A 19,788-nucleotide genomic window follows, 5' to 3' on the forward strand; every position below is an offset into this window, starting at 1 on the left:
AAGTCATTTTTGAATCTTTGTTGATGTAAAGATTGCTATTGTGTACTAAAACTAAAAGTAGCAGAAACTTCAACAGCTTTCAATGTAAAAAGTTCAGTTTTCCTTTACAATATGACATCTTCCTTTCAATGAATGAAGATGTTTCTTTTTGAAAGATTGCTTAAGGATTTCCAGAGATCAGTCAGTAGAACTTCTCAAATGGCTTCACCCAATGAGATTTAATGATTTTCTGACTGTCAAATATACCTGCCGTGACCATGTGCCAATTTTCTTTTGCAACGGAGGTAAAACTTTGAAGTTGCCTTTGAAACTGTCACAATAATAAAGGTTTCATTAACTTTACTGTTTACTAATACTTCAAATTGCAATAATGATTCTTTGTATTGATTTTATCCCCCTTGTCCAATTGATGTTCTACAAGTCTGGCCTGAAGAATTCCCTTCACTCATCATCATTAAAAACTTTGTTGTTGAGTACATAGATATTTGTTAGATTAGATTATATCCCCTACAATGTGGAAACAGGCCCTTCAGGCCAACAAGTCCACACCAACCCTCCAAAGAGTAACCCAGCCAGACTCATTCTCCAACCCTATATTTACCCCTAACTAACGCACCTAACACTATGGGCAATTTAGCATAGCCAATTCACCTGACTTGCACATCTTTGGATTGCCCATCTTTAGCGCACTGTTAGAACTTTCACCAGTGCTCATCAGCACAAGGATCACATTTTCCCTGGGTGCTCAATAGTTGGCCTCTTTTCATGGGTACTCAATTTGTTTTTCCCCCTTAGCTGCTGGTGGCTTTTAACATGGCCACTGTTTCTTCTGCTTTCCCCATTTCTGACTGGAAAAGACTTTCAGACTTAGTGTTCTGATGGCTTCTTGGGAGTACGTTTCGGCTCAGTGGCTCTTCTGCCTGCTTGTGGTCTTGAAGCTATGCGAATGATCTTTTGAACTCGTGAGTCCTTAAAATTCTTTTCCTCTCCAGTCGACCTCAAGTCTGTTCCTTGATCTTCACAGCCATTTTGTGAGCAGTGAATCCCAAACCTACCATGATCTTTTATCGATGGTTTTATGTGGTACTGCATGTTTGGGTTCAAGACAGACTGGTCAAGGAGAAGGTAGAGTCAAGAACTACCTTCAAATCTTCCACTTCAAAGTAATACTATTTATTATACATTAATATTAAATACTGTTATACAGGATAGTCATGGATAAACCAGTCTTTGATCCCATTATTACATCAGGTACAGATTAATCTATCTTGTGTTATGTCCGTATAGGTTTAAGACTCTCAAGTTGCAGTGCAGTAGTAGTATGATTTATTTTTCAAGTGTTCTGTATCCTCTATAGTTATCTATGTTCAGTAACGTACATTACACCATAACATTATAAAGTTGCTCCAGAATTCTGAAGCCTTTACACAACTGATGCAATGCTTATTGAATCTGAAACAAGTTAATCCTAATTAAAATTGGAATCAGACCACACTTTTGTTCATTTTGGTGGCAAGTTGAATCCAGATTTGACCGCACTGCAAATTTTCATGGCAATTATAACTTGCGTCTCTCAAGGGGATATTTTTTATGGTACAACTTTTCTTTTGCCCATCCAATTATTTGTCTGGTAGTTTTGTGTTCTGTTGTAAAGCTAGTAGAGTGCTTCACCTTTGATCCCCTGGTGGGAGCTTAGTCAGGGAGCATGCTTTCCAAATCTTAAAATGGAGCTGTAAGTATTAAATCTTGGCAGTATAAATTAAGGAGATGGCAAGAAGAAGCACAAAGAAGATTAAGTTAAAGAAATGTCTGCCCTTCAGAATCTGGCAAGCATGGAAATATGCAAAATATAATTGGTGACAATAGGAAGAGGATCATATACATTACATAGCTTTCCAATTGTGCAGCACAGGTTGTTTGTCTTAGTTCTCATAAATAAATGGCTGTACTGTGAATGTGCCAGTTTTGTTATTTAGATTGCTCCAGGGATCAGAACCCAAAATGATTTTCTCCCCAAGCTGTGCATTAGGAACGATGAACTCCGTACATAATTTCCCAGTCATTAACACAATGCACAAAACAAAATACGGCTCCATTTTCCAATGTGTGTACTCACTTTGCATGAGCTATTCTAAACTAAAAAGGAAAAACTCCCAGTCACAAAAACTAATATTGTGGTAATGGAATTTAAATAGTTTCAGCAGAATTTTCACAAGAATTGGAACTGATGTGAATAAAATAGAATAAAAGTGCTGACGTGCAATAAATAAACTAATGGAAGTTTAGTACATTCATAACATTGATGTACAAATGTAGTTGTGGGCAAAGTATTGCTTTTTATCTTGTATTCCGATCAGAAATGAATTGTACCCAGAACATCACCGATAAGAATGGGATCTTGAAGCCGATCATTTCACGTTGGTTAATGTAATGAAAACTAAAAACTTACATAAGTAAGTGTAAATTGGTTAGTAAAAATTAATTGTAAAGAGCTAAAGAGCAGGGCAGTGTAGCATATAGTAGAAAATAGTGAAAGACAGTACAGGGCAAAGAAAACTCAAAGCAGTTTAGATGATCCCAAGGTTAGGTTTCAAAGCAGAAAAGAGAGGAAATGTATGTACTCATGATCCCATGTGATGTAATGGTGAAACAGGAGGTACAGAGTTCTATCATTTAAGACTGAGAAAGAATGTTCAGAGAAAAACAAAGAATCAGTGTTTAGAGAGATGCATTATGTTGTAGAATTAGTTTTCATTGATCTGTGTGGTGTAGTATACTTAGCAGATGTTGGACAGATCGAACTAATTTCTCTATTTTATTGCAAGCAATTAAAACATTTTTTTTCAGTTTCATCACATCAGGACATTAGATATTCTGAGGTCACACAGATGAGCTCAATTCTAGAAGGAGAAGTAAACTAAGCCCAAAAGCTGTCTGGCTCATTATCCTATTCCTTATACATTAAAAATTAGTTCTGTCAAAGAACACACAGATTAGGAGCAGAAATAGGTGACTTGGCCCCTGAAGCCTGTTCCTCCTTTCAGTTATATTCCTGATCTCATTATTCCACATCGCTGCCTACCCTGAATAATCCTTCACCCTCTTAATTATCAAGAATCTATCTAATTCTGCCTTAAAAATATTCAGACTCTATGTCCACCATCTTGTAAAGGAAAAAGTGTTCAAAGACTCATGATCTTTCTAGAAAAATTCTCCATAACCATATGAGTGACATTTTTAAAATAGTAACACATGGTTTGAGACTCTCCCTCCAGAAGGGCAGCATGGCACCTGGCTTAACTTTTTTCTGCCTTTTGTGGGCTGCCTTCCTCCTAGAATTGGAGGCTAGTATTATGGAAAATGAAAGTGGGTGGCACTGTCATTACTGTGGCTACAGGTGGGGAGTGATTGAGTAGGCAGGACAGAGGGCATGCTGTAATTTCTAGGATTGGGCTGAGTGAAAGCAATTGGGGAAGATGTTGCAGGCATCGTGAGTGTGTTAAACATAAGCCTTGATGGGAATTGAGTAGCAGTGAAAAAAAGAGAGAGGGAAGAGGTGAGGTATTGGAGAGAAGGTGATGGTGGCATTTATGTTGGCACAGTAAAGAAGGTCACTGAACTTCCTATAGTACTGGGCCATTACTCCAGTATCATGGCTTCCACTGCTGGTCCTGAGGAACAAGAAGTCCTGCATATGCATCACCTCAACCAGCAAGAGTTGCAGGATTCCGCCCGCAAAGCACCAGCTCTGATTTCACCCTATCTGCCATGTCCGGAGCAAATGTCATAAACCATGCAAAGTAATTCCAGGCTGACAGTGCTTGTCCGGATGCACAATGGCAGCTTGAAGAGGGCACCTGCTCCAGGGATGTCTGTCCTTTCTGGGATGAAAGCAATTGGGGAAGAGGTTGCAGGCATCGTGAGTGTGTTAAACATAAGCCTTGATGGGAGTTGAGTAGTAGTGAAAAAAGAGAGGGAAGAAGTGAGGTATTGGAGTGAATTTTCTGGGAGTGAATAGTGAGTTGTTTTGGAATAGTGTGTGGTGAGGTGCGGTGTAACTTGGATGTAATACGTGCCATGGGGCAGGATTAACAATTAATTCATGGAGCTTGGCAAGACTTGGTGAGAAAAGTTACTCAGTCTTGCAGCAAGAATCCCTTCAACTAACTCGACATGACTTTCACTTCACCAAAATACTGCATGATTCAACACAATAGGCTTTTTAAAAAACAATTCCTGTTAGATAGGTGCTGGATACACTGCCATTGAAATTATTTGTATAAATAATCAATGTGAATATAGGAGGCATGCTCAGTAAGTTTGTGGATGACACCAAAATTGGCGATATAGTAGACAGTGAAGAGTAAAATGGGATTTTGATCAACTGGGACTGAGGAATGGCAGATGGAATTTAATTTACATAAATAAATACAAGGTGTTGCATTTTGGTAAGGCAAACCAAGGCAGGACTTAGTGGTTGGGCCCAGGGAAATGCTGCCAAACAGAGAGATCTAGGAATGCAGGTACATAGTTCTTTGAAAGTGGCTTCACAGTTAGACAGGGTGGTAAGGAAGTGTTTGGCATGCTTGCCTTCAGAGCATTGAGTACAGGAGTTAGGATGGTATGTTACAACTGTACAAGACATTAGTAAGGCCATATTTGGAGTTTTGTATACAATTCTGGTTGCCCTGCTATAGCAATGTTATTAAACTAGAAAGAACGTAAAACAAAAATTGCAAGGATGTTACCAAGATTAGAAGGTTTGAGCTATAGGAAGAGGCTGGATAAGCTGGGACTTGGAAGTTGAGCAATGATCTTCTATAGAGGTTTATAAAATCATGAGGGGTATAGATAAGGTGAATGGCCAAGATCTTTTCCCCAGGGTAGGGGAGTCCAAAACTAGAGAGTATAAGTTTAATGTGAAAAGGGGAAAAATTTAAAAAAGGTACCTGAGGAGCAACCTTTTCACACAGAGGATGGTGTACATATGGAACAAGGTGCCAGAAGTGGGAGAAGCAGGACAATTATAGCATTTAAAAGACACTTGGATAGGTATACGGTTAGCATGGACGAGGTATGCCGAAGGGTTTGTCTTGTGTGGTTTGACTTTGTGGCTGTATGACTTTAATTAACATTTTGCCAGATCTTTACCCTCTCTACATCTCTTTATGACTTCCTACAGATGCTATTCCATGTATTGAAATAAAATCCTGTTTAAATACTGTAATCCTTGTTACCACTGCATAAAATTTCCATTCTGACTCCCCACCAACCTTGCGCCACCACACCACCAAAAATCTTCTTTGTTCCATAGGAAGGATTAATTCTGCAAGTCAACTCATACGTTCATGCCTATTGCTCTTTTGCTTAATGGCTTTCCAATCCATCAATTTTAGATGCAGCTTTAGGTATCCTGACCAGTGCAAAAGTCTGAGCAAATATCCAGTACTGGATTTGGAACAGCTCACAAATGTGTTGTACATTTTTAAAGCCATTTTTGAACTCTTCACGGAAACTATCTACTTTTTTGAAATTTTGTAGATCGTGATATTGCATAAACTTGGAGGCCTTACTTTCACAGCTTACTTTAAAATGGCAGAAAGATCATTGTGCATTAGTCAAAAGGGAACTGAAAAGGATTTGATGGTTTTAATAATTTACACATCTGCCTGTCCCAAAAGTCCCCATAGTCCTGCTCCTATGCATCCAAGCTGCACTCTATATAGAAGAAGATGGATGTCACTTTACCAGGCTTGAAAGCCAGCCTTACTGATGAGCAAGAGATGAATTTTGTGGTCTAAATTGCACAGAGAATGATATATAGATGGTGACATGGGTTTCATCCAACTGTCATTCACTGAAACTATGTCCCATGTATTCTACATCCACTATGAAAAACTGTTTCTGATATTAATGAACAATTCCAGGTTGCTAAGCAATAGTACTATGTAATATCTGCAATGCTGAACTTAATCCTAAAAATGAAGAGGCACAGTACAGCACCTAGGACAATCTGCTCAGGGAAAAGTGAGATATGTTCTGAGGAAATGTGACAGAAATGAAGTTAAAGACAGTAAGATCTTTTCAGTGAATGAAATACCAGAACAGTGGTCAAAGGCAGAATCTATGTTCAAAAAAAAATCACTGGAAAGAAAGATTCCAAGAGGTAAAAAACATTACAGAATTTTGAGATCCTGAGGAAATAAAGTTAGAAAATATGATTATTAATTTTAGGACAGAGGATATTAAAATGCTTAAGAGGAGACTTTGTCAGGGATTGTGAAAAAGGAGTCACGAGAGAGCAGGTCAGAAATTGTTTTAAAAAAAGTCATTTACTTTTCTTCCCCCACCAGCTTTGTATAATTTGGAAACTCATTCACATTTGGCTGCTTTAGGATTACCAATTTTTTTCTTATTTTGAGCTCTTTCATCAAGATTTAGACACTCTGTGAACTGGCTTCTTGCAACTGTTGGGAGTAACAGAGGTAGAAACAACAGATCAAGTGATCTCATTTTCTCCCACCTTCATAAAGGAGACAAATACAAGAAAATGTTAATGCTCACTGCCCAAAGGGCAACGATCCAGTGGCCTCCAGGCCAGCTTCAAAATATGTCCACATTCTGCACCAGTCACGTCACAGATCGATTGTAACTCATCAGCTCCTGCATTTGCAGAATTCAGAGAAGCAAGATTTTCATCACCCCATTAAAGGAATAACTATTTTGTCCATTCCCTTCAAAGGGAAATGACCGTAGCACCAAGGTATGCAATCCAAGTGGAATCTGATATATGTAGAGTGGAATAATTAGAAAAAAAAATGTTGAAACAGGATTAAGGAGTTGTTAAATAAATTCATCATACTTTAAGTTAACAGCACAATTTTTAGGTGAAAGGGCAGAGAGGCAGGAGAGGTGGTGGTATCGTGAAAACGTCTCCACAGTCGTGATCCAGAATCTCAGACTAATGTTTTGGAAACACGCATTCAAATTCTATCATGGCAAATGGTGCAATTTGAATTAATACCTGAAATAAAAGGTTCACCTAATAGTGACCATGTAAGGGGTGTCAATTGTCACAAAAATCCACATAGTTCACTAGTGTCCATTTAGAGAAAGGAAATCTGCCTGGTTTTGCCGTGCTGTGATTCCAGATCTACAGCAGTGTGGTTAACTCTTCACTACCTTCCAGGTAACTCGGAATGATCCAAGCCAGTGATAGCCACATCCCATGAATAAAATTTTAAAAAGGCAACAATTGCTGGGGTGAAAGGGAAATAATTTCTCTTAAGCAAGAGGACATTTGCTGACTTACAGAAAAATTGAAAAGAAAATAGGGGAAAGTTGGAAGAAACCGAACAGATTATCAAAAGATGCACAGGGTTCAAAGGAACACATCTTGAAGATAACCAGAGGTCTTACTGCTTTATCACAGTCAAGGATGCAACAAGCCCTTCAAATATAACAGTAAAGTAGAACAGGGCATGGTGGTAGTGAGAACAGAGGAGGTCTCTAATAATAAATCACTGAATGTATAGCAGGATGGAGAAGCAAAGTGTAACAAAATGTCAAATTTTCTCTTTTAGGAACATCAATTTCCTTGCTTCCCACCCGTAGAGTCACAATGAAAGGAAGACAGACCGGAATGAGATGACAATTTTGGCAAGAGCCTGAAATAAAGGCAGATGCTGGAGGGGGCTGGAAAAATAGCTTTCAGCCAAAAATTATGACAGTTAACTGTGGATTTTCAGACATTCGAAGCAAAGACAAATTGTTTTGGTTGCCTCAGACTGACCAAAACAGCAGGTGCAATTGGCAAGACTTTTTTTTTTGAGTACAAGACATTGTAGTGTTGCATGCATCATTGAATTGACGTACAGGATCATGTCTGACAAAAGTCAGATGTTAGGTTTCCGCAAATATGTTAAAATGAGTTGTTTCACTTGCTCAAATAAAAAGAACAAAATCTCAAAGCAACAGCTGGATCAGGGAAAAGTGACTAAGTATTTGTAAAATCAACCCCAACAGTTTAGGATTGAACTAAATTAAACAGAGACTAGCTGAGTGATGTATAATGAAGAGTGATCAGAAAATTACACTAGTGAGAAAAGAGGTGTGTGCGCATGTGAGAGAGCGAAAGACAGTGTGTGAGAGCGTGTGTGTGAGTGAGGTGAGTGAGGTGGAGAAGGTAGGAGGAGTGAAGACAGGAAAAAAGGTTCTGGAGGTTAGCTCTGAAAGCAATGACACCCAGTGATGATTGGTTAGTTTACCTTGGTCATTTAAATAGTATCATCAAATCACAGAATCCCTCCAGTGTATAGAGGCCATTTGGCCCACCAAGCCTGTACCAAACCTCAGAAGAGCAACTCACCCAGACCCACACTCCAACACCCTGTAACCCTGCAACTCCTGTGGCTAATTCACTTAACCTACACGTCCCTGGACAATTTAGTATGGTCATTCTTAACTAGCGCATCTTTGGACTGTGGGAGGAAACTGCAGTGATTGTAATGGAGGTCAACCAGGTGGACCTTGTAGAATATGTGTTCCCTGATTAGGGCTATTAACATTGTCCATGCAGGGAGCCCTGGCTGACAGATAAACAGGAATGCCAGAGGTTCTGTGCACTCAGAGCTGGCTTGGAGGGAGCTGGATCAGTGTCAAGGATGCTCCACGTACAAATAAAGGGTGGTGATTTGCTGACAGGATGCCAGTGCCTGTGAAGTTATTTAAGAAACCAGCATGCCTAGTGGAAACCCACATAGACACAGAGAATGTACAAACTCCACACAGATAATTGCCCAAGAGTGGAACTGAACCTGGTTCCCAGTGCAGTGAGGCAGCAGTGCTATGACACCATGCTGCCCAATACGTAAGCATTAATTCCAGTCTGGACAAAAAGATGATGATTTTAATATTAAGAGGAGTACATCAAAAATGGGACTTCAGCATAACATTAAGACAGGAGATGGACATTCGCTGCTTAAAAGGCTCTAAGATTGGAGGAGCTGTGAGATGCAGATAATTGATAGAAAAGTAAGATGAGCATGTTGAAAATTGTCGAATGTGTGCAAACATTAAGCTGCAGACAGAAAATGATGGTAATTTATGATCAAGCAACTGTTTTATTCATTCTGTGATCAGAGACTGAGGATTTCCAGTTGAAGAACTGAGATAGTCTTGGTGGAGAAACTGGTTAACAGTCAATACAAATGAAAATACGTTTAAAAGGTATTAGCTGACAGTACTTCATCTTTTTGGAACCCGAGTGCTGCTCTCTATTAATGTACTCCCTCTGTCTCTGGCTCCACCTTAGCTGTAAAGACAGGAGTCTTTTCTCTCTGCAAGCCTAGCTGACAAACAACTCATCCAACTTATGCAGTCTAACCAGATTCTCAGAGAGTGAGAGAATCAATAGCATAAAATTACATCCAATTGAATACTGACTGAACAATATTAGTCAGTTGAAATTACAGCTCAGGGAACACAGATTCTCTCCTTAGCTTTTGTTTGAGCAAACCTCGATGCAGAATCTAGCCAGTCAACTGTACAGTATTGAAGACATGCTGCAATATTGATTGTTGAAGGCATCAACATTTGGCTGAGATGCTGGAACATGGCCACATCTGCCAGTACACATTAACATACTGTGGCACCATGAAATCCTGACCAACGGTCATTCCTCAGCCGAAGACAGAGCAGCATTAAAAAGATTAAGCTCTCTCTTTAACAGAAAGGGACAGAAAAAAATTCTCATCACCAACTGCTTTGAACCTCTCACCCCTGATACTCATGGACTGAATATAGAAGAGGCCATTATTACAAACTACCCTTGACTGTCATTCCATTTACTTCAAAACTCCTTACAGTCAACTCAAATGCCCTTGGAAGAAAATGGAATGCTGCACTTGAAAACTGAAGCATTTAAGTATAGGGAGGCCCAACCAAATGTCAGTTAGAAATAAATATGTTCCTGAACACAGCTGAAATACAAAATAAAATCAAACCATTGGACTAGTAAAGTAACAATAATTCATTAGATCATGAAAGTCTGGTTAAATTTTGGTTGAGGAAAAACATAACTTTAATATATTCCACACTTACGGAACTTGGTAATGCGTGAGGCCATCAAAAAAAAATTAAGATTATTCCACCTGTGGGTGAAATCAGAAGAAGGGCTAATAAAGATATTCTCTCAAATCTAGAGGAAATGTCAGATAAAGGAAACCCAATGGAAATGTCTTCACTTTGAGAATGATTGAAAACTAGAACTTGCTACCACAGGGAGAACTGGAGACAAATTACATTGTGGGATTTAAGGAGAAAACGAGATAAGCGCAGAAGAAAAAGCAGCAAGAGGATTTGTTGGGCAGGTTAGATGGATAAAGTGGTGAAAGGAGATTTGTATGGAGCACAAACATCAGCATGGACCTATTGTACCAGCTGCTGCAACAAATTCTTCACCATTTTTGGTTGTTATGACAAAGTCTGGAGGGATGAATAATCTCTTTGGCTAAAAAACTTAAAATTCTGTTATACAACTCTTTGGTGCATTGTGTTCTTTTCCTTAAATTAATGTGTATTCAAACATGCATTAAAGCTATGCAGAGTAAGCCAGAAGGAATAATTGAATTAAAAACCAAATTGCATCAAAATTAAGGAGTTGGTTCATTGTGAACGCCTTCAAGTATATAAAAAGGGAAAAGTAGTCTTGAATTCTGTGGTGTACAAACAAAGAGAATGAAGCCACAAGGTGAACAAAGGTGGAATTGAAAAAAAAAATTTCTTAATGAATTAGTAAACACTTCAATGTTAATTTTATGGTTCCAGAGTGGGGTTTGCAGCCAAGTTGGTTTAGATTTCTTCTGGACAGTTGTAGAGAGGAAATTTCCCAGTTTTAGAAGATCTTGGTTTACAGTTGGTTGTCTTGCAGAGTGGATCATTTTTGCAGAACCAGGCATGCCATGTCCAAAAAGAGAGAGATCACATTTTCTTCTTGATGTTATCACCTTATGGACCAAAAGCACAAGCTTCTAATCTTGGTTTCTCATTAGAAAGGGATTCAGTGGCAAATACTAGCCCATAATAGAGTCCATAGAGTTTTAACAAAGAAATTTTGATGATCTACAATCAGAGATCCCCAATTTCCTCTGATATAAATAATGGGGTGGGGTTTGGAGAGTTCAATCCCCCTCCTTGCATTACAATTTGAGGATAGTCTTTATTCTGAGAAATATCAGTAGTTGATAAATTTTATTTCCAGTGACATTTGAAGGTATCATTGTCAACTATACATTCCAAGTGACAAATTTCAATGTTCAGTTAATCATCCTTGGATTGTCTTTACAAAATTGCTAGATAATTCCAACTGTGTCATTCAGGCATTCCTTTCTAAATTCCTTTAAACTTGATTACCAAAGTCTCCTGACTTGAAAGTAATGATTTTAAAGTGCTCAAGCTCATTTTTAACTGGTTTCTCTTGAACTAAAGTCCTACAGCTTTTACATTACTCAAAGATTTAAAGATTAATGGTCTGTAGTTTAAATCATCATGACAGTAAATAGGATGTAAACTGCAGTTGGTTTAATCAATACACTGAATTAAGTTTCAAGACATTTGAGATTATATAACAAAATGATTTGCATTTTTATTACATTTAAAATCCACCTCCTGCAAGAATTTAAAACAGAAGCTCAAAACAAAGTATAAAACTAGAAAAAACAAAATATTGTTTACATCAAGAAACCTAAGGAATATTTATTCAAAAGAGTCAAATTTATTGTAACAGGTTTTAATTGGCTCAGTGAACTAACTAATTTAGGGTCAACCAAATCTATCACATTAAGATATCTCAACAGTAATTCATATCTCCACAGTAAAGTGTTGATACGGATTACAACATGAATACAGGAATATCAGCTATTGGAATTCAAATGTGTACTGCCTCAGTACTTACAACAGAATTAATTGTTGCCTTTGAAATACCCAAGCCAAAGAGTATATAACCATTTAATTAGTTTAAGTGTAGAGGTTTCAGATGCAGCGATAAGATAGATATTTCCTGTATTTGTTCACTCAAATCTGACTGGATTTTTCCAAAATTGGATGGATTTGGGAGTGCTTCAAAATAAGCCGATGGGACCAAATCTCGGGATCTCCACCCCATTCACAAAATTTTCACAGGTGCAGATAAGGGATTGTGAATTTGCACTTTACACTACTGACCGAGGAAAAAGTGAGGACATCAGATGCTGGAGAACAGAGTCAAAGACTGTGGTGCTGGAAATGCACAGCCGATCGGACAGCATCCGAGGAGCAGGAGAATGAAGAGCTTATGCTGGAAACAAATTGACTCTCCTGCTCCTTGGGAGAATGCTGCCTGATTAGCTGTGCATTTCCAGCACAATTTTTCACACTACTGAGCTGAACAGAAGCAGTCAGCCAAGATATCTGTTCCTCCAGGTGGCTTCATTACAGCTTACTAGGCTATGCACAAGATTTACTAATGGATTAGCAATAGAGGTCTGTTTACACAGGTTGAAAGATTGTTAATCTTGACTGACCTCTAAGATAGTGACCTATTCTTTCATCAGTTTATAGTTTACATCAGAAAATTTTCCTGTATCATTCTTGAAAATCTAGAACAAAAGATCTGTATTACATTTAAATTGACTTGTACAAGTTTGACATTTTCCTTATAGCTAATTGCAGCATCCACTAAGACCATGCAATGATTTTATTCCTAAATAGAATCTCTCTAAAATAAGCAGGGTTAGTGGTTAATTGGCTGTCACATTTTCAGATTTCTTACAGTCACTAGTGGTGTTTAATTGATATTTCATACAGGGCATTTCCTCAAAATACACTGTGGAGATAATGGGCATTCGGGACAGAGGTTAGCCAGTCTTATTGACACATCTAATGATGAATCTTTTTGAAATCTTCATCTGTCCAATGAAAAAATGTAGTTTTGCACACAGTAAAGACACAAGCCTAGTTTTGAACCACCATCTGCCTGATGGAAGAGGACACTAGGTGCTCAGCATCGTATCACAGAATTTACCATGGCATTCTCATCAGACTCCTGCCCAAGTCATTTTGACAATCCAATTTTCAGAGTCAGCAACAGCAAAAAAACTTGAGTTTTGGCCTTAAGACAGCCAAGCTTTGCTTCATAATTCAGACCCTAATGCCATTTTAACTAGAAATCACAGAAATGTTACCTAATGCCTAACCTACCAGAAAACCCATCAGAATTGGAATCAGAATCATGGACAGAATACTTAAAAAGGCACTCAGTGCAGCTATGAATCATCGGATCAATGTGCTATCTGAAATGTCAGAGCTCGGAACTCTGAGACCACTTTTTTCCTCATTTTATTTTGCCTCATTATTGGTAAGGCGCTTTATCTACTTAGAATGGGCGCTATAACCAAAATGGTGCTTATATCTAATTTCAGCTATTTCCACATTCTGGACTTTACAATAAAGGCAGCAATTAATTGAAAAGTCCTTTCACTAAAGCAAAGAAAATTGACTGGAACATAATGTTGCAAATTAATTTTGGCCATCTTAAGTAAAGACATAACATCTCCTTGGGATGCAAAGCTCTGGAGGGTATGGTACCTATGTTAACCGATCCCTCCTATCTCAAACCTGGAGGATGGATCATTCAAGGATAATGGCCGGGCCATTAAAGAACAAACAGCTCCATTATCACAACATTTAAAAGAAAAGTTAGGTAAGATATTCTATACTTTTTGGAATATCAAACCAATATGGAGAGAGTTCACATACCCCAATGTTGTGTATCTGAATGCTAGATTTGAATTTTCAGATGAGAGACTGATACATCACAGCACAGTTTTTTGAGGAAATGATGATGATAAATGAGGGTTGGGCAGTCAATATTGTCTACATGGGCTTTACTAAAGCCTTTGACAAGGGTGAAAATGTCAAATACTGGGGGCACAGGCATCAACAAATATGTAGGTTTATACATGAACAGGTCGTGGGAGTTTATGACTCTTACTTTACCTCTCACCCCTTCAATTTTTGTTAAAATGGGGAACCATCGCTGCCAAATTATAAAATAATGCTTGTTCATTATGCACCACTACATCAAATATGGCCCATTCCTTGTAGCTGTAAAGGACAAATAGTATCTAAAAATACTTAATGGATAACACAAGATAAGCTCCACCCACCAGGGATATAAAAGGATTGCGTCCAGAAGGAGTGGCCCGAATTGTGTCCAACATGTATTCATCAGAGGAGACATAAAATGTTTTGTTCTATCATTCACTGCTGCCTCTGTGCCAAGAAGGTGGTTTGATTCCAGCCTAGAGTTTACACATTCTCCGTGTGTGTGTCAGTTTTCTCCAGGTGCTCCAGTTTCCTCCCATAGTCCAAAGATGCACATGTTAAGTGGGAAATGTGGCCTTGCCTATCCATAGTGTCCAGGGATGTGCAGGCTAAATGGATTAACCATTGGAAATGCAGGGTTTCAGGGATAGGGGAGGCGTGTCTGGATGGGAGGCTCTTTAGAGGGTCAGCGTAGACTCAATGTGCAAAATGGCTTGCTTCCACACTGTCGGGATTCAATGTTAGTAGCTTATTGCTAAAAGTAGGTAGACAAGCAGGAGGCTGGAAGAACTCAGCAAGCTAGGCAGCATCAGGAGGTGGAGAAGTCAATGTTTCCGGTGTAACCCTTCTTCAGTACTGAGAGCGGGTATGGGGGGGGGAGCTGCAGCTAAGGGAGTTTGGGGAGGGAAAGAGTGGTGAGGTGGAGATAAGAATGAAAGGCAGTGGGAGAGGCTGGAAAGGGAGTCGGGGAATAGGAAGGGAGATTGTTGGAAATTGATGAACTCAATATATAGAGTCCTCTGGGCTGTAGACTGCCCAGGCGGAAGATGAGATGCTGTTCCTCCAATTTGTGGAATGATTCATTGTGGCAATGGAGGAAGCAGAGGATGGTCACATCGGAAAGGGAGTGGGAAGGAGAGTTAAAATGGATGATGACTGGTGGTCCGGTTGGCCCCTGTGAGCTGAACTGAGATGCTCAGTGAAATGTTCCCTTAGTTTACGTTTTGTCTCCCCAATATAGAGAAGACCACATCTGGAGCACCAGATACAGTAAACTCCATTCACTACTGATCATAAAGTTCTCCAATTTCAAATAATTTTCCTTCCCATTCCCCAACCCCTACCCTTCCTTTCCACTCCTCTCAGCCACCTACCAGATTGATCTCTTCCATCGACCAACCAGATAGTACCCTCTACCTATCTTCACCTATCCCCAACTCACCACTCTGCCCCTCCCACCCCCTTTATCTGCAGCTCCCCCCACACCCACACCCAGTCCTGAAGGGTTACACCCGAAACATTGACTTCTCCATCCCCTGATGCTGCCTGGCTTGCTGTGTTCTTCAAGCCTCCTGCTTATCTACCAAGGATTCCAGCCTAGAGTTCTTTTTTGTCCGCACCTAAAAGCAAGCATGAGCACTCAATCTTAACGAGAAATTGATTGACTCAAGAGAGTTACATATCTCAAATGTCATGTAACTTGCTATGTAATAAGCCTACTTAGTACTCATCAAGATTGAGCATTTCTTTTGTCGAAGAGTTCATATGGAAGTGCTTCCTATGTGTCATCAGTAACTTAAACTGATACCAGCAAGAAGGATTGGTGACAGTGAATCTATCCAAAGCATTCCAACAGACCCAAAATATACAGAATGTTGACAATGTTGGAATTCAAATTGTCAACACCTTTGACAGTTACAGAAATGGAAAATATCCGAAAGAGAGGTTGAGATTTCCTGTCACTGTTATTAGGAGTTACTTTGTTTCTCCCAGTCTATGGGATAAATTGAACAGGAGAAAGTGAGGACTGCAGATGCTGGAGATCAGAAATCAAAAAGTGTGGCACTGAAAAAAAATGTATCCCACCAACCCAACCACCGACACACTCATTCAATTAGCTGAACTGGTCCTTACCCTCAACCACTTCTTCCACTTCCCTCAGACCAAATGGCCAGCCATGGGCACCCACATGAGCCCCAGCTATGCCTACCTTTTTGTCAGGTACGTGGAACAGTCCATCTTCCAGTGGCACTATTCTCCATCTTTTCCTCCGCTACATCAATGACTGAATTGGCTCCATCTTGTACACCCACAAAGAGGTTAAACAGTTCATCAACTTCACCAACACCTTTGACCCTGACCTCAAGTTCACCTGGACCATCTCGGATATTTCCCTCCCCTTCCACGATCTCTCCATCTCCTTGAACAACTTAACATGGTGTTAATGATTATGAAGGTGTGTACTGTACCTTTAAAAGAGTGAATGCTGTTTGTACTGAGTGCTTGCAGGTACCGGTCATGTGACTGACTATTTGTCTCAGCATGTACTGGAAAATTGAAGATATGTAACATTTGGCTGTGAAACAACTACCTAAATTTTGGCTACTATGTTGTCATCCATTTGAATTTAACCAGTTTAAATTATGCCCCAGGATAGTAAAACCAAATCAATTTTGAACATATAGTTTTGCCAACATCGATTTAATGAAACAATCTGATGTTTGAAGTATAAAGAAGCAAGCATTTTGAGAGTTAGCCAAAGGAGCCAACTGCCAGAGACAGAGTAACTGCAAGCAGAAAAAAAACAACTCAAAGACATCTTTTTCACATGAAACATCTTTGGAGTGAAAGACCGAAGACTACCCAGGGAGATCTATAGCCGCTGTGTGGTTTTGAAGTTAAGTTGATATAATTTTAATATGAATGGTTATTGGAACAGTATATGGTGATGGAGTTGGAGTAAGATAACAAGCAGTTAAGAGAAAGGAGGCTTAGAGGTGCAAATAATTGTTGTTTAATGTTCAGTATTAGGGAGTTAAAGAATAAGTTGATATTTATTTCTTCAAATGGCGGAACTTGGGAGTTCTCTGTCACTTATACTTCAATAGATTACAAGGCAAAGTGAACCTTTCTGCATGTTTAGTTTAATTAGTAGAAGGGTTTACTGCCGTGTTGTAACAACGGACATCTATTTCAAACTCACTGACTCCCACAGCTACCTGGACAACACCTCCTCCAACCCCTCCTGTAAAAACACTATCCCTTACTCCCAATTCCTTCCTCTCTGCAACATCTGCTCCCAGGAGGACCAATTCCACTCCAGAACATTCAAGATGGATTCCTATTTCAAGGACTGCACCTTCCCCTCCAACATGGCCATTTCTGTGGGTGGCCCGGTGGTACAGTGGTTAGCACTGTTGCCTCACAGCGCCAGAGACCCGGGTTCAGTTCCCGCCTCAGGCGACTGACTGTGTGGAGTTTGCACGTTCTCCCTGTGTCTGCGTGGGTTTCCTCCGGGTGCTCCGGTTTCATCCCACAGTCCAAAGATGTGCAGGTCAGGTGAATTGGCCATGCTAAATTGCCCGTAGTGTTAGGTAAGGGGTATATGTAGGGGTATGGGTGGGTTGCGCTTCGGCGGGTCGGTGTGGACTTGTTGGGCCGAAGGGCCTGTTTCCTTACTAAGTAATCTAATCTAATCTAATACTCTCCAGCACATCTTCACCATTTCCCACACCTCTGCTCTTGAAACCCACCCCTCCAATCACAACAAGGACAGGACCCCCTGGTCCTCACCTTCCATCTCACCAACCCCTGGATATAATGCCATCATCCTCTATCATTTCCGCCACCTACAGTCAGACCCCAACATCAGAGATATATTTCCCTCCTCACCCCTATTCAACATTCCGCAGAGACCATTCCACGACTCCTACGTTAGGTCCACACACACAGTCCCCCCACCCCCACCACTCCACTCTTGGCACCTTCCCTTGCCACCACATGAGGTGTAAAATCTGTGCTCACACCTCCCCCCTCATCTCCAAGGCCCCAAAGGATCCTTCCACATCCAACAGAGATTTTCCTGCACATCCAAATGCCTTATCTACTGTGTCCGTTGCTCTCGATATGGTCTCCCCTACACAGGACACCAATTCGCGGAACTTTTCAGAGAACGTCTCCAGGACGCATGCACCAAACAACCTCACTGCCCTGTGGCCGATCACTTCAACTCCTCCTCCCACTCTGGCAAGATCATGCAAGTGCTGGACCTCCTCCACCGCCAAATTCTAGCTACCAGAAAACTGGAGGAAGTACGCTTCATCTTCCACCTTGGGACCCTCCTACCACACGGAATCAATGTTGATTTCTCTCCACTCCACCTCATCCCAGATCCAACCTTCCAACTCAGCACCGCCCTCTTGAGCTGTCGTACCTGTCCCTGTCCATCTTCCTTCCCACCATATGCTCCACCCTGACCTATCACCATCACCCCCCACATTCATCTACCTATCACATTCCCAGCTACCATCATCCCCCCTCCCCACCCCAGCCCCTAACCCCTCCCATTTCTCTCACCCTCCTTGGGCGCCCCCCACATTCCTGATGATGAGCTTATGCTCGAAACATAGACTATCCTGCTCCTGGGATAAATTGAACATCTTATTATATCTCATTGCTCCTGCAACATACTTCCTGATATTTTTATACATCCCCTCACCCAACAGTCAGGATATTATACACAAATCCCTCCAGAAATATGCATCATTTTGTTCTCCTTACTTCTATCCAGACACCTTTTCCTCCTGCTGACTTGTAATTACTAAAATCTGATTCTTTACACTGCTGTAGTTGTAACTCATATCAATACATTTTCTACTTTCTCAATTGCTTAGCTTTTTCAGAATATCTTGTGGTATATTTGTTTTTCAAATAGTGCACAGTCTGTAGTCAGGTCTTTGTATTAAGTGGTGTAATGTAGCCTTCAAGTTGTACATCTAACTCATCACTTATATCATACTCTACTTTTATTTGTGTAGAAAAAAAACTCAGATTGGGGTAATTTTCTTCATCCTGCCCATACACCTTGTTGGTGTATTACTTACATCGACTCTTCACTCTTTTAGTTGTTGATATTCTACGAAATGATAATCAGTTTAATATCTTCATTAATTTTAAAATATTTCTGGTTTACCTTTAAACTGGTTTGATGGTACTTCCTTCAATCTATTGTGCTCTCAGATTATAAGTATTTCTCTTTTTATACTCTGCTTATTCACTTTTAGAAGCCAATTTCCTCATCTTTAGACTTAAGATTTTTCCATCCAATTCCTTCAATTAGTTTTGTGGAATGTGCACAAGCACGATTTCAGAACCATGTGTCAAATTGTGATGGATCAGACCAAGACCCCCTGAAAATATATTAGGAAGATAGACGTCAACTTCTCCTTGTTTTTAAACATCACGTCGAGAGTGAGAGTGAGAGGGAGAGAGAGAGAGGGAGAGAGAGAGAGGATGTATGGCAGCTTCCAAACTATAACAGCTCCTGAAAGTTGAACTAAACTCCTAGTTTTGCAGAAACTGGATCCTTCATGCTGCTTATATTGTTCCAGCTCTAAAAAAAAATTAGGTCCTCACAAGCTTTTACTTTCTGGGCTTTAAATAGTTTGATTGGCACTTCTATCTCCAACTCTCTTTGTTAAAAAAAAAGAAGAAAATACAATGGCTTTAAAAGTTGTATTGTCACAATCTACCTATTTACAGGCAAAAACATCATGACAGATGAAGATATATTTATGGCTGGATACATTTATTAATTTGAATACTACAAAATGTATACATCCACAAAGTGAGGTTCAAATTAATATTGCTCAATTAGCAAAAATCTAAAATACTGCAGATGTTAACAAATGGTGAGACAACCTGAAA

Source organism: Hemiscyllium ocellatum, chromosome 25, assembly GCF_020745735.1.
Source record: "Hemiscyllium ocellatum isolate sHemOce1 chromosome 25, sHemOce1.pat.X.cur, whole genome shotgun sequence".
NCBI lineage: Eukaryota > Metazoa > Chordata > Chondrichthyes > Orectolobiformes > Hemiscylliidae > Hemiscyllium > Hemiscyllium ocellatum.